This window comes from Grammomys surdaster, unplaced genomic scaffold (genome assembly GCF_004785775.1).
Source record: "Grammomys surdaster isolate TR1022 unplaced genomic scaffold, NIH_TR_1.0 721, whole genome shotgun sequence".
NCBI lineage: Eukaryota > Metazoa > Chordata > Mammalia > Rodentia > Muridae > Grammomys > Grammomys surdaster.
Window position 1 is genome coordinate 1,904,138 of NW_021605140.1, and position 16,176 is coordinate 1,920,313.

The window sequence follows — 16,176 nt, forward strand, 5'->3', positions numbered from 1 at the left end:
CAGTGCTCATCCACAGTGCTGGACAGACAGCAGTGCTCACCCACAGTGCTGGAGCGTGCAGACCCGCTGCCTGTGCTGCAATGGGGGCTACAGCTGCTAAGAGAGAGGCTCAGCAAGACAGGCTTGTCAGAAATATACCTACATGTACTTCTGCTCCCAAATGTGGAGGAATCCTTGCCACACCTCATATGAATCCTATTCTAAGTCTAGATCACCAATACTGTCTTCACAAAGCATTTATTCGTGAATAATAGTGGTGGATAAAATTTTTTTTACAGAAGAATAGAAATGAACTGGGTGGGAGGAGGAGGGAATCCTCTCTAAGCTAAAATGTTTCTTTTAAAATTCTCCTGTATCACTGGGCACAAGAGTACATGCTTTTAATCTCATCAATTAGGAGGCAAGGATAGGCAGATCTCTGTGACTTCTAGGCCAGCCTGCTCTACACAGTAAGACCCTGTTGAGGAAGTGGGGAGGAAGAGGAAGACAGAGAGAAGAAAAAAATTGAGGAGTAAGTTAATTCTGTAACATTAGTTACCTCTAAATTTTGGGAAAACCACTAGGTAGATTCATGGCTTAAAAATAAGTCTGTGTTTGATGGCAGAGAGTCAGTACTTCAAGTCTTTTGTAATAGAAATGTTATTTGGGCTGGCGACATGCCCACTCAAACACTACATTTGAGCCTCTTAAGTTAGGGATGGCCAAGGAGCTTCAAGTAAACGAGTAAGAATTTCAGAGCAGCCTTTCACCCCTGGTCCTGGCTCTGCTCTTGCAGACATGGAGGCTAGAACTCCAACAGCGTCCTCACACTAGGGGTGCTGGCAACGGAGACCCTCTCCAGAGCTCCCAACAGACATTTATTTTGTACAACTCAAGCCCTGTGCAGATACCTGTCCCACTGATCACACACAAGCTTCACTGCACTTATTAAAGAACAGTTAAAATGCTCAGGATATTTGGCAGCAGGCAGTTTCAAACACAGAAGCAATATTAGCACCTAGATCCTGACTGAATCTTTTTCTGTCACAGATCTATTTGTGGTTATTAAATAGCCTTTGAAATCACAGTACGGTTTGTGGTGTTTTCTGCAGGTAGGAAACAAGTAATCCAGTCTGAAAGGTAACTAGGGAGAGTAGGAGAGTACCACAGATCTCTGGAGAGGCCAGGTACACCAAGCACAGGGGAAAGAGGATGGTTAAACACCATCAGCATGGTAAGACAGGCTAGTTACACACAGGTTTCTTCCTGGTTTACAAGCCAGATAAAGGTTGGATAAGGGTCCAGTTGGGGGTCAACAGTCTAAACTCTGGTTGTCACTGTCAGCCTTCTATCTTATGATCAGAGATCTAAACGCAACAGCATTCTTACAAGTTATAGCTTGTGAGAACTGTATCCCTGGCACTGTATGTATTAAAAGCAATGGCTGCTCTACAGCAAATCAACTGACTCAGTGAGACATGACTTTCCTTTGTTTTTTTCTGTTTTTTGTTTGTTTGGTTGGTTGGTTGGTTGGTTGGGTTTTGTTTTGTTTTTTTTGCAAAAATCTATATTCTACCACTTACCCCAAAGAATCAAGCATCCTGGCGCTGCTTATGCCTGGTAGAATTATAATTCCTAGGTATCATTCAGAGTTGGAGGAGGGACTTCTGCTTCTGAGTAGGATCAGACATTTACAGAGTGAAGGGGAAAAAAAGTCAGGACCACCTCCACTGTAACTCAACGTACATTGTTTACGGCTATGGACAAAATCCAAGTGGAAATGCTATAAGAAAACAATTTCTATCTTGACTCAAAAAATTTATTCCTCTCTGCTTCAAATACTGCTGCACACTAACAAGCCTGCCATCAAAGACTCCCACTGTGAGACACGTCATTGTATCATTCAAGAACAGCAACGCAATGAGACAGCAAAGTGCTCTGCTGAAATGAACCTGGCACCCTGATCCCAGCACATCACAAGCCCCAGCTGCTGACGAGAGCTGCCAGTCCTGTCCTGCAGATGCTGCAAAGTCAAGGCTGACATAGAAAGATGCAACAACTTAACACAGAACGAGTATGTTGTAACTGTTAATTTGATGCTTGTTACTAAAAAGATTTCAAGTATTTAACTAGTATTTGCCTGTCAAAGATAATGTACAAAGCATTAAAAACAAATAAAAAGATATCATCACACAATTTCTGAGTAATAGAGGTCTCCTGACTCTTGCCTTCAAACTATACTACCTCAAACTGTAACCTCGGCATCCAGTCTGTGAGGCCACACTGAGGCACAGGTTCTGCACAGGCCCTGAGGTACACAGACACTGGACAGCACAAGCCCCTCAAATGAGAGGGGGCAGAATTTCAGAGGCACTAAGGTCAGTGCAGGGAGTGACATATAACCAGGCTGCCCAGACTGGCACGACTCCCATCACAGGACTTGAGATCACAAAGATGACCTGTATGTAGGTGAGAAGCCGTAGAAATATTAACTTGGTTTGGAAACTTTGGTTGTGATGTAGAAATATAACCGAGCGATGGGACAGGTTATGAACACTGAGTCCTGGGAAGCACAGTAAGACCACACGAGAGGAAGCCCCATCTCAGGCTCTGCAGCTGCTACAACTGTAGTTAGGCAGGGTCTCCTTGATCTCCATAGACTTCTGCACAGATACAATCCCCCAGTAGTTGTCAGTGACTTCAGCAGAACAGAATCAAATGCTCCATTTAAACCTGTACAGAGCACAAATGGAAGCAGTGAGCTAGGAGGCATTTTCACTATGGTGAAGAGCTAGGGCAACTTCGTCCTCATACCAAGTACCTCACACCAGAAAGCTTGCTCCATACAGCCAGCTTCACACTCAATGCTTTATGGAATCAACTGTCATGTACAAACAAGAACTGACTCCCAGGACTTACACACTTCCTGCCTAAAAGAAATATGTAGGCGTATCTGAAGAGTATTTCCGGCTCATGCCCGAAATCCCAGTGTTCATGAAGCTGAGGCAAGAGACTAGCTGTGAGCTCAAAGCTAACCTGGGCTACATATTGATTTCAAAGTCAGCATGGATTGTCTTGTCTCAAAGTTAATTAATAACTAATTAATTCTACTAGTCTTTACATTTTGGCCACTTTTAAGAGTTTTACTCTAAAATCTATGGTATGTCTGGCCAACAACTTTACAGTCACTTGTTCTGTGGCCAGAGTGAAAGACCTTATCTGAGCTTCACCAACAGCTGTGTTCGTCAAAGGGAATGCCACACAAGTTGTCTGGGATGGTTTTGGGATGGCTGCTTCCTAGATAGTCACAGAGGAGACCATATAAACATGAGGCTCCAGGCACAAATATCCATCTGCACAGGATGTTAACACCATTCCTTAATTCCTTCCGGGTCCTACTCTCTTACAAGTATCAAATCTCCGACTACCATTAATTGGGAGAGAGGAGAAAGGATGGAAAGAAGGAGCCATCTTGTCTAAACCCAAACAAGAAGTCCTCTCTCCATCAGACCATCTGGAAAGGATAAGAGGCTAACCCCATCAGGACCCTGAGTTGTCCCTATGGAAACAAGCAAATTCCTCCCTTCCTGAGCCCCGTTTTGTCCAAGTCTTCCTTTGGATTTAATCCCCTCGCACTGGATTCATAAGACTCACTTCAACCAATGCTACTGAAGAAATGCTTTTGATTACTTACATCAAGGAGACATGGGATAAACTGGCAGAAGAAATATGATTAAATTCTAAAACTTAGCCAGGCAGTGGTGGCGCACGCCTTTAATCCCAACACTTGGGAGGCAGAGGCAGGCAGATTTCTGAGTTCAAAGCCAGCCTGGTCTACAGAGTGAGTTCCAGGACAGCCAGAGCTATACAGAGAAACCCTATCTCAAAAAATCAAAAAAAAAAAAGAAAAAAGAAACAAAAAGAAAAATTCTAAAACTTAGGCTTTCCTCCCCACCCTGGTCTGGTTCAAAATGATTAATCATGAAATCCAATGCTTACTTTTTGCAGCTTTGACATACAGGGTCACAATATACTTCAGCTATACTTAATGCACAATTAATATTTAGTACTTAATGTTATCTTTGTCATTTCTTCTCCTTCAGAATTTAACTCAATTCAACTGCAAAAGGTTTTCCCGTGGGTTCTGTGTGATTTTGATTTTTGTTGAGTTGTTAGCTCATTTGTTGTGCTGGGTATCAACACAACAATGGCACAACAGGGCCCCATTCATGACAGCTGTCTAGAGTGGGGTTTCTGTTGCTGTGATAAAACACCATGAACAACAGCAATTCGGGGAGGAACAGGTTTATTTCATCTTATAACTCTCAGGTCCCATTCTGTCACTCAGGAAGCCAGGACAGAAACCCAAGGCAGAAATTGAAGCAAAAGCCACGGAGGCATGCTGCTTACTGGCTTGCTCCTCAAGACTTTCTCAACCTTTCTGTACAACTCTGGACCACTGGCACAGAGGTGGCATCACCACGATGGGCTGCCCCCCCCCACATTAATCAGTTTTCAAAAGAACTCCCAACTGTCCTATATGTGAATCTCATATAAAGGCATCTTCTCAAATGAGTCTCTGCCCAGATGACTCTAGCTTGTGTCAAGTGACAAAGCCTAGCCAGCACACTACAGAAACATCCCGGCACTAAGCTATACAACAGCTATCATCTGGGGAGTGTTAGGCTGACCGGGTAAGAACAGAGTGTCCAGAGGCAGACTATGCAACCTCTAACCCCATGACTGACTTCTTTTACAACTCGCGCTCCCAACTCATCAGGCCAGTCTGAGGAGGCTCTTGTCAGCATGTCATGAGACAAAGCATATAAGGCATTTGGCAGAGGACAGTGGCTTGTGTTCCACCAAGGTTCCTACAATTAGTCTTAAATAACAAAAGCACAGCAAACAACAGGAATGCAAGCAATGTGGTGTCTCTAAAGATAGTGGAGGACCGCCAGCCATATTTAGCTTTATATTTTACTCTCACTTTCTATAATTTAAATGCTGAGGGAGGTATTCTTAATTACCTTCTATTAGGCCTTCCTAGTTGTTCCTATTCCCAACTGTGACTCCATTAACATGACGTCCTGAGGTTAAGTTCAAGAGATTTATGATCAACTACATAAAATTCCCTCCATACTGATTTTAATGGCTTTCTACTGATAAACAATAACCTAAAATAAATTGGTTAATTTCTAGACCATGGAGCTGTTTCCACTAGGAATTCACTGAACTGTAGTTTTTTTCACCAGCTGTGGGGATAATAATATTCATTTCACAACTTTTAAAAGTTGTTAGAGAATGAAGAGGCTCTAACACCCTCTCCTTTGTGATCTCCCCATGTTCTCAAATTCCCCTTTTGGCTTTGACAAAGGGGGTTAGAATGAAGACAGATCAATTCCTGTCACAGAAGGAACTCAACTAAATACTTAAGTATCAGAAACCAAGCCAGCGATGACGTGACAAGAGATGGGAACAGAACAGGGAGGACAGGACATTCCAGACACCTTTCTCACCAAAACTCAGACATGAGAACAGCACTCGTGAATGGCTGCCTTTCACTGTCCTCCCAATTGTCGACAAGAAGAAGACAAGAGCCACTGAAATATTCACAGCAATTTCACTACTCTGGCAACTTCCCACACAGCTCGAGTCTTGGACAAGCCAGTCGACATAGGACTAAGTCTGTAAAGCAGTTCTGCACAGAGAGCCTATTATTTCAAGGTCTCTGCCATTCACCCCAAACACAGCTTCAAATTTGTATTTAACCACAATAGGCACTGATTCCAGAGCAAGATCAAAGAGCCATACACAGTCCAGTTCCTCCCCCTGGGGCAGCCATAACCACAACATAACTCAAAAGTGAACTTTTTTTCCAACTTTTTTCTTTTTCTAATCAAGGTTTCTCCATATAGCCCTGGCTGTCCTGGAACTTCCTCTGTAGACCAGGCTGGCCTTGAACTAAGAAATCCACCTGCCTCTGCCTCCCAAGTGCTGGGATTAAAGGTGTGTGCCACCACCACCCAGCTATGAAGCAGCTTCTTGAAGGCTCTGCAAAACACTGCAGTGGGGTCAGCAGACACAAAGGCTAAAAGTGCAAGAAACAGGACAGAAGCAGGGGCCCCACTTTGCCCTGTAGACAACTGCGACTCTGATATAAAACCTGACCAGACAGGAGGCCAGTGTGAGCAAATCAACCCTCTGAGCTCTGGCTGCGGAGCTAAGGAGGGGATTCCCACCACCTGTGTTTCTTTTCTTTCCATTCATTCATTCATATATATATATTTTTCCCCCAAACTGTAATTTATACTCATTCACACAGGGGTTATAAACACAAAAAGGCAGGACGTGGGGAAGGGGATGACACTGGAGCGTGGGTGTTTTCTTTCTTTCTTTCTTTCTTTCTTTCTTTCTTTCTTTTTTTGGTCTTTTTAGTTTGACTGTGATAGGGAAGCACTTTTATTTTCCTATATTTCCATTATGTTCCCTTTTTTTATTCAAATCATTGTTTTTACTATTATTATTTTACTTAGTCACTTCCCATCCCATCCCACTCACTGCCCCCTCCCAGTCACCCCCTCCTATTAAAACCTCGGTCCATCTCCCTCCCCTTTTCCTCTGAGCCAGTAGGGGCCCCTGTGCTTATCCCCCAACCCTGGTACATCAAGTCTCTGTGACACTAGGTGCATCCTCCCAGCAAGGCCAGACAAGGCATAGCTTGAATAACAAGGCCAGTTAGAATAACACATCCCACGTACAGGCTTTTGGGATAGCCTAGGCTCTAAGCTTTCTCTGGCCTGAGAGCTAAGGAGGGGATTTCCCTGGCCTGTGTTTCCTCTCTTCTTTTTCTTTCTTCTCTTCCCAGGCTGAGGCACTCTCAAAGCATGGCAGGCAGGGACAACACTTATCTACAGCTCTAAGGAACAGGAACTTTCTCTCTGATGCACAAAACTCTTTGAAGCTCTATGATTTTAATCCTCAGTCCAGTAAGTGTGCTTATTCTGAAAAGCAGCTCTGATTGGATTTCTGCTCTCAAGCTTCTCCGTCCCCCACATCATGTTGGCTACACACCCCAACTCCTCATTGCTTTCAAAGTGCTATTCAGGAAGACACTCCTAGAATTATTGCCTTGTCTGTGACAGTCTGCCATAGGCACCACTCAACTCCTGCTGTCTTCTTTCCATACCTATTTCACTATTTAAAAAAAAAAAAAGGTAATGCAAGAACAAGAAAGCGATAATCAAAAAAGTGGGGGACAAACAAGTCTTCCTGAGACTGTTTCTAAAATGTGCACGTCTACTTCACTCTTGCTTACTATCAACATCGACAACCACTATCAATGACAGTGATCAATAGGAATTTGATTAAAAAAATACCTGACTTCTATACTTAGAAGTGTTTACTATATAAATTATAGACTATAATCATCCTTACAATATAAAGAAAAAAGTATTTTGTATGTACATTTAAATAAATAAAGGTAATTTGTTTACATATTTAATTATAACTAATTGCAAAGACTAAAAGTAATTCGTTCTGTTTTCTTATTACCAAGGTAAACCACTATGAAACTCAACCTTCAACAATAATCTAATTCAAAGGCCTCTTTTTAACATTTTCAATCACCCACTAGTATAGCAAAGACAGTGATGTCATTAGAAACAGAACACCCATTTAAACTGAAGATTAGAACACTTAAAATAGGCACCACAGCCAGGTATGGCCCACACCACTAGTCACACATTAGTACTCAGAAGGAGAGACTGGTGGATCTCTGTGATTCAGAGTTAGCCTGGTCTACATAGTGAGTTCTAGGCCAACCAGGGTCACACAGAATCAACCAGCAACAGAAATTAATGCTGGCCAAAGTGTAGACACTGAAACAGCAATGAAGAGGTCGGCTAATCTTGTGTGACAATTAGAAATGTTGTCCCAGAACAATACAATACAATACAATACAATACAATACAATACAATACAATACAATACAATACAATACAATACAATACAATACAATACAAGATTACAAGATTGTGGTCAAAATATGGGGGCCTATGGCACAGTGTTAATGGAACCATGACTTTTTTTTCCAGCATCAAGAGCTATTTAAACAAAAATAAGACTCTAAATTTGGTTCTTGTGAACAATATAAAACAGTTCATTATAAGCCAACTGGTCAGAAGCCAGAGAAATAGCACAGTGGTTACAAGCACTCAAATCAGGTGGCTCACAACCATCTATAACTCTAATTCTAGGGGATCAAAGGACTAGCCTCTAATCTGCATAGATAGGCAGGCAAGCAGGCAGGCACTCGTGAATACACAAACACACATTAAAATAATCCCCTTAAAAAAAAAAAAAAAAAGAAAGGCCGACAAGCCTGAGACTATAAATATCCATTTAGTCAAAAGTGGTGAACACTAGGCAAAACAAATGCCCTTCTTGAAAACAGACATTTAATTTAGTCGATAATGAATACAAATCTGTGCTTTAGGCACTATTTTTAGGGTTAAGTAAACAGATGTAATATAAGCCTGCTAAGAGGACATAATTAACAGTGAATTTTATTACCTATGCCTCCAACCAGGTTCTACTAATGCTGTTGTTTCTCCCAGCAAAATGGAGAGTGGCCTGGGAACTGTCCCAGTTTCTCTGAGAGTTATCAACTGAAGCTAATGTTTCCTGAGAGAATTCTGCTTTGTTGGGCCCTTGAGCTGCCCAGCATCCTTGGCACCCCCTCAGTGGGCAGCATGGGGAGTGCCAGCTCTGAGATACGGCCAGAGGGTCCTCAGAGAACTCGCAGCTGTCAGCACAGGTGAAAGACGAGTTTCACCCTAAAGTCTGAGGAACACAGCATGGGAAGGAAGAGAAGTTTGCTCTGGAAGCCACCTTATTTCTTCCTGTCTTGTTTGCCGTCCAATACCCAAGTATGGACTTTGGGCATCTATTCTTGTATTCAATCACCCTTAAAGCACCTTAGAACTAACTGGATTGTCAGAATAATGGAGTATTTGTTATCTGTTTAAATTCAGTTATTATGGAGGACACTAAGACGCCACAATTCAGAAGACTGATTGGAGAACACTCATTCCATATTGCACCTGTTGGTTCTTGTAACATTAGGGGAGAAAACGCAAATATTAGAAAGCCCAGAAGCCTATGATGAAACTAAAACCTGGGAGTAACATGGAATAAACCCTGTGATAGAGCAAAGAAGCATCAAGTTAGAGCAGGCTAAACCAGAGTATCTGTTTGACTATTCCATTTCAATAACCACTGCCGCTCATGTGTGCCGCTCCAGAACCAAATTCTCAGAGTGCTTCAAATCCTCACTTACAAAATGATGTGTGAACACCTTTTACTGGACTGAGTATGTTAACAACAAAGCTTGTGATAAATATCAGTTCAAGACATCAGCAATAAAGCCCAAACCATGAAGTTTTTAGAATGAAACATTGCAGGATGTGCGCAGGCCAAAATGGTATCAGAATAAAACCAGAACATATTCAGGACAAGAAAATAGGCTTCCCAAGACACAAAATTAGTAACCGTGAATGAAAAAGATATCATATTAAAAACTATGTCATCTAATGACACTGTTACAGAGAGACAGATACCCACACACCCCCACAGGCACACACATACACTGTACAAGGAACTGCTGGAAGAGACAGATGCTAAACCTCAATCTCAAGAGAAGAAACTGTGTATTCACAACGTTTAAGGAATCACAACTTGATGATGCAATGCCCAATGTACATTGTGCTGGAGGGAGGACAGCATGACAGAGAAAGGAATGCTGGTCCTTCTCTCCTGTGAAGAACTAAGGGCTGAAAGCTGGAGGAGACAGCAGACTGCCTAAACTACATGAGGAAGGCAGAAAATAAAGCTTAGATGGACTCAGGTAGTCTGAGCTGTCTTTAAAGTAGTGTACTTCACAGAGTGCCAGTTTGTCTCCACTGAGAAGAAACTGGATGGATACGGTGGCTCTGACATCCAATCATGGTTTCAAAAGAGCATCTTTTCAACCACAGTGCTGGTGGAAATGGTCCTTACTCAACTCTACTCAGTTCTACAAACCAAGAATGTAAGGTTGTTTGGACGAAAGATATATTTTACTTTTAAAACTAGATTCATAACACATCTTACACATTCTGTCTTGTCTAAAAATAACTCTTCTACAATAATAGGCTAACACTGTAAGGATACAAGGTAATAGAAAATGTCAAAGTTGCCCATAATTATTAAAGTTATTCAGCCAGGATTCCTTAGCTGTGACTTTACATAATTATACATTTGGTGCTGTCTAGACATGCTATTGAGTTAAGATTCATAACACATACCATCCTACCCCAGTCCTGGCAGACAAGAATATAATATAGGGCTGTCCACTGTAGTGTTTAGAATATGAGACTGACAAAGTTGTCAACAACTTACAACAATAAAATGGGGGAAAGGCCAACCCAGAACCACACATATGCTGGGGCAAGCACTACACCTCTAAACTGCCTTCCCACTCTGCACCTGAGTCACACCTACTGTGAGTTCACGATGATCCTGCCTCTGTGCTCCTACACCCTCACCTGCACCCCAGAGTCCCTGGCTGTGACACTAGGCAAAGCCTGACTTGCTGTTTTACAGATCAGTGTAAGAATCTAACTGTCTCAGGGGACTGCTGGAACCTGCTTAGACTGAACTGTCACTGAGAAAATGTTACCACATATAAAATAAAATAATTTCCTTTTTTCCCCTTAAGCAGTACAAAGAGAAAAGAAACACATGATTTCTAATCAGCATCAACAGTAAATGGAGGACTTCAGATCAGAGCAGCTAGGATGTCAAGCCGACAGATAACGCTACAGACAGAAAATACTCATGACAAGCAAAAGTTACTGTAGAGTAAGACTGGAGTGGCATCCAGTGGTTTTACAGAAGAGGAGAGGCATCATTAGTACTGAATGGAGGGGGTGCAGTAAGAAAAACATTTGAACAAAGAAGGCATATTAAAGGCAAACAGATGTGGGTTCAAACTCTGGCTCAGCCTTGTAGAAGCTGTGGAAGCTGCAGAAAACATCTGGCTTATTACCTACCCATCAGTCAACACCATAGGAGACACACTTAGTAAAGCCCAAGCACACGTCAAGTGATAATGGCCACTATGGTTATTACTGTCAGCATGAAATGTCTCAATGGGGGTTTGGACTTCTCCAAATCTATAGCATACAAGAAGCAAATGCAGTAACAACCAATTAGGAGTTAGACAACATGGAAATCTAGAGACTCTAAAGCTTTACACAAGCACCAGTCCTTCCTTTTCCTCTCCAAGTACTGTAAGGAATGAGAAAAAAGAACAGAGGCAAGAACCCCTGGGGATCAACTGTTACTGCTAACCACTCACTTGATCAAATAAGGACACACAGGCAAACCCCACAAAAGATCAAACTAAGCAACTTCCAGGCAAAAGTGTAGAGGCACCAGAGCCCCACCTACCTGGAAATCAACTTCTCCCAGTTTCACTACAGCAGCTTTCTGGGCAGCCAGCGACCATCTGAAATGACCTGTACAGGACAAAAACACAAATTTAGCATTGAGCTAAGAAGAAGAGGGCAGTCTGTCTCACTGTCGGCAGGGGAACCAGGAAGGATCTAGCAACTTCTCTGTGGGTCACGTTAAGAGCACAAACTATTGACAAAGAACAAATGTCATCCAACCTCCCAAGACGGGAGGTGGGGTGGGGGGGAAAAGCAAAAGAAATATAACCTGGGAACCAAGACTAGGAGCCAGTCCCAGGCTCTGGGAACTCTAACCGATACCCGTCTCCTGTCTCAGGACTAATCAGAAGACAATGCTGTGTGCTTCTTCCTTCTAACGATGCTCTGATTTCTAAACGCCCTGCAGTCCTGAGGACAGGACTGAATGTCACACTGACTTTCTCAGGATGAATGCTAGTTTGATGAGAATCTTATCCTGGCCCCACTAAAGTAAATGAAGTTGTCCTTGTGCCCACAGAGAGCTGCAAAGAACAGTAGCTCTGCTCTATAAAAGACTCTGGTACCTAACAGTTGGCAGTGGGCATCATTTTCAGGAACATGAGCCACCGGCTAATGCACTGAGTAGACAGGAACTAGCCCTGGAGCTTCTCTAGCACTGCACCCAGCCCTGGGTATATATCAGACTGCCTGGTACATGAAGGTCTTGTCTTACAGTATCAACTGCCTTCTTCACACTGGAGAACAGACTAGAAATTTAAAAAGTAGAACTGGGAACAATCAAGACAGCTCAGCAGGTAAAGATACTTGCCACCAAGTGTAGCAACCTGAGTTTGATCCCTGGAACCCACGTGGTAGAAAGAGAGAAACAACTCCTATCCTCCGTCCTCCAAGCCTATTCCGATGGCACACGCACACGCACGGAATACAAGGTTTGAGGCAATGTTGTTTAAATAAATTTTAAAATAGCAAAACAAAACTGTAAAGTGCTATATATCTTGAGAGACGACACAGGAGTATCTTAACAGTCTAAAGACAGAATCTAGGGGATTTAATTCAAGAACACTAAGCACAAAATTTATATCTCTATTCTATTAGAACCTGCCTCAACTTAAGCAATATCAAGAGGTTCTAGATCCTCCAGGAGCCACCGGTGAACAACATACTTTGCTGCACTGCAATAGTTCTGAAGCACAGAAGAGTCACAGAAGTGCAGGTTCTATGACGGCCAGAAAACGTTTAGAGGCCACTTTTAAATGTTCCCATTTGTCTGTCAAGGAAAAGGAAGAAAACCTTAATATTTATACAAAACATATCCACTTATTAAAATTCTTTACTAAATGTTAAAAAATATTTTTTATAATAAATTACTGGAATTAGAAAAATTCCAAGCTGCCAGGGAAGAAATCTCATTGCTGCTCAATGCTTTAGCAAATCTCCTTGGATTTCCATCTATCCTCTGGGCTTTGAGTCAAGTAACTGAAATCTTGGCTTAGAAGGAAGTATGTTAATTTGGGATCTTGACCCTTTTAAAAGCAAAAGAAGAGAATGTTATACTACGTACTTGCATTTTTTAAGTCAGTCTATGAGATGTGATGTTTTCAGTTACTTCAGTTCTATTTGGTTGTTTGGTCTAAAGGAATTGAAGAGCAACTACAGACTGCCTCTGACCACAAACAACGCCTCTGACCACAAACAACGCCTCTGACCAAGGCATTTTAAAGTCTTCACAACTGACTCAAGCCGGAAAGGTAGCTCACCAGCTTTTCCATCCTTGACAACAGCTACTCCTAGGAGACAGGAGTGATGATGTCCTGGGACTTGCCCAGCATCTTCTGTCCAGGGAGCACTTGCTTGGTCCTCACTGGGTACTCGAGACTCACTCAGCAGGAAGTGATGAACAGGACAAACTGTAACCGGTTTGCAGTGTCAATCTCACCTCGGCACCACTCTAGGCTCAGCTAGACAACATGCTTCAAAACCAGTGCTAACCAGTTGTCAACACTTTCTCCTCACTTTGGTGCTCACAGATTTACTTTTTTAACTTCCTTAGTAAAGGAGTATAAAGCCTGCTTAAAGCAAGCAGAAGGCTGTGTTCTTATAAATATCATACATGGGTAAAGGTTCAACCAGGGCCCTGAGGAATGTTCTGGGTAATAATACATGACAGAAGACGCCAGGAGAGTTGGCTCTTTTCTGGAACTAAGAAGGCCACACGAGGTCTCACCTAAATTGTCTGACTGGTTACATGCCTCATGAGGAAGTAGACTTCAGATCTCAGACGCATAAAGAAGCGCTACACAGGGCTATGCATGCAAATCACGATTCCAAGATTCCTAACAACCCTGTTTCTAGTTGTCCTGAACCTTGATCACCATACTAACCAGATCACAACCAGAACTCTAGCCCACAAAACAAACTCTTCTCAGTGAGTAAATCTGAGTTTTGTTTTTATTTATACTGAATCATTAACTCTTCCTTTTCCTTCCTTTTTGAGACAGGGTTTTTCCATGTAGCCCAGGCTAGCTTCAAACTCTCAGAGCTCTGCCTATCTCTCTCTGCCTGATTAAAGATGTGCACCGCCACCGACTGGCTTCAACCTCATTCACCATTTCCTTTTCACTTCATTTCCATTGCATTTCTTTTTTTTTTTTTTTTCAATCTTGCCATGGACCAAATTGGGACTTGAACTCACAAAGATTCTTCTGCCTCTACCTCCCATGCACTGGGATTAAAAACTGCACAACCATACCTGGTGTGAATTTTAACTTTGGCTAGGTCTTTTAAAGATTTTTAAAACAAACAGATATCTTATCAGTCTCAAAAACAGCAAATGTTTCTCAACACCTACAGAAAGAAGATCCAAATTCTTCATCAAGGCTTGGCTCCAGCCGAACTTCTCAGCTATTTCCTCTGCCCCTCACACGCCCTTCCCTGCAGACGTGCTGAACCCAACCTCTTCACAGCAGTCTGTCTTCCCTTGAAGAGCCCCTGTTCACAAAGTCCCCCAAAACACTACTCTATAATTCCAAAGTTCATCTCTCCTACTGGGCCTAATTCAAGGGCTACCTCTCGGGCATTTCTTAGTGTCTCTGCTGAGTCCCACAGGGTGGGCCCCAGAAAGAGCATGAGACCAACTTTGGAGACCAACACCATACACAGCTCTACTCTGCCATAATACTTAGGCCTGAACAACACAGACAATATAACTAACTATATAAGACCTGGGGCTCCGGCAACATTTAAGGCCATGAGCTCAAAAACTCTCAATGTTAACAAAAGGCTGACCTTGCTTGGATGAGTTAGTCGGGGCAGAAACATCAGGAACCTTAGCTTTTTCCTCTTTTACCTGTGAAGAGCTGCATCTACTTCATTGCAAGAGAACAAATAAGGGCAAGCAAATTCCCGGAAAGTAAAAAGAAGACACGCCTCTGTTAAACTTAGTATCAAGGTGAGTAACTGATTGTGAAATGATAGGAGACAAAATGATCTTGGGCTACCTTAGCCACTGACAGTCAGCCATTGTCTGCCCTGTATCTGACCTGACATTCTTGTGACTTTAGGTAAACCCCTTTGGAATGCAGTAACAGGCCCCTAGCTTCCATCAACCTAAGAATGTCATCAGATAGCATCTGAGACCTGGAGCAGAGGCCCGCCTGCCTGCCATTCCCACCCACATAAACGAGACCGGCCTTGCTGTCTAGCTCTCTTTGTTCTCTTATTCCAAACACTGCATTACGCTCTTACCACATCACAACAGTGTCTGGGGTGACCTGAATCTGTGTCCCCGAGCCACAGCCACTCATATTTGGCCCAGAATCAATCGTCTCACTCCTTCTGAGGTAAGGGTTGTGTTCTTACATTGAAGAAGCAGCTGATGCACAGCACAGAGGGCTAACTCCCACACTCCAGGCCTCCCAGCTCCCAGCTCTTCTCTCTGATGAGGTCTCGGGGATCAATGTCCTTCTCTACGGTAACCCCTCCTTGGAGATCATCCTGCACAGCCCAGGTAGACATTCTGTAAGGTTCCCTGGCAAATAAAAGCCAGAGAAGTTAAGGGTTCTGAGGCTAAGAAACAAGGGTCAACACTTGGTAAAGTGTTGCTTATTTAAAAGATTCCATTCAAACACTAATGGCTAATCTGCAAATGCCCATGAACAGACAGACTACTACATCCTCCATGGCTGTCAACGCCTCTACTCAGTTTCTAGAGTATTCCTTGTAAAGGTCACTTGGCCTTGCAGTTACCACCACTTCATCTGTCTTAGTTTGGGTTTTACAGACACCATGACCAAGCCAACTCTTATAAGGACAACATTTAACTGAGGCTGGCTTACAGGTTCTGAGGTTCATTCCATTATCATCAAGGCAGGAATACGGCAGCATCCAGGCAGGCATGGTGCAGGAAGAGCTGAGAGTTCTACATCTTCATTCAGGGGAAGCCAGGAGCAGACTGTTTTCAGACAGCTAGGAGGGTCTCAAAGCCCACCCCCCAGAGTGACACATTTCCTTCAACAAGGCCACACCTACTCCATCAGGGCCACACCTCTTAAAAGTGCCACATCCTGGGCCAAGTATGTTCAAACCACCACATCAATCTATTTCCCTTTAATTTTTTCATGACCTTACACAGGCTACAAGAGCAGAGGCTCTAAGCAGGCTAGATCTGTGTGTGACTGCCCTTTCTTTCCAACCCTTCCTCAGACTC

General features: G+C 42.9%; 1 protein-coding gene across 3 annotated transcripts in view; it reads right to left on the bottom strand.

Moving 5' to 3' along the window:
* The window catches only part of Sipa1l1 (signal induced proliferation associated 1 like 1), a 198,361-nt gene that overhangs the window by 163,184 nt on the left and 19,001 nt on the right, over positions 1–16,176 (bottom strand). For all 3 annotated transcript variants that reach the window (XM_028782145.1, XM_028782144.1, XM_028782143.1), the window contains exon 2: positions 11,470–11,537. The gene's annotated coding sequence lies outside the window, so the exon portion shown is untranslated. The remainder of the gene's footprint in view (positions 1–11,469; positions 11,538–16,176) is intronic.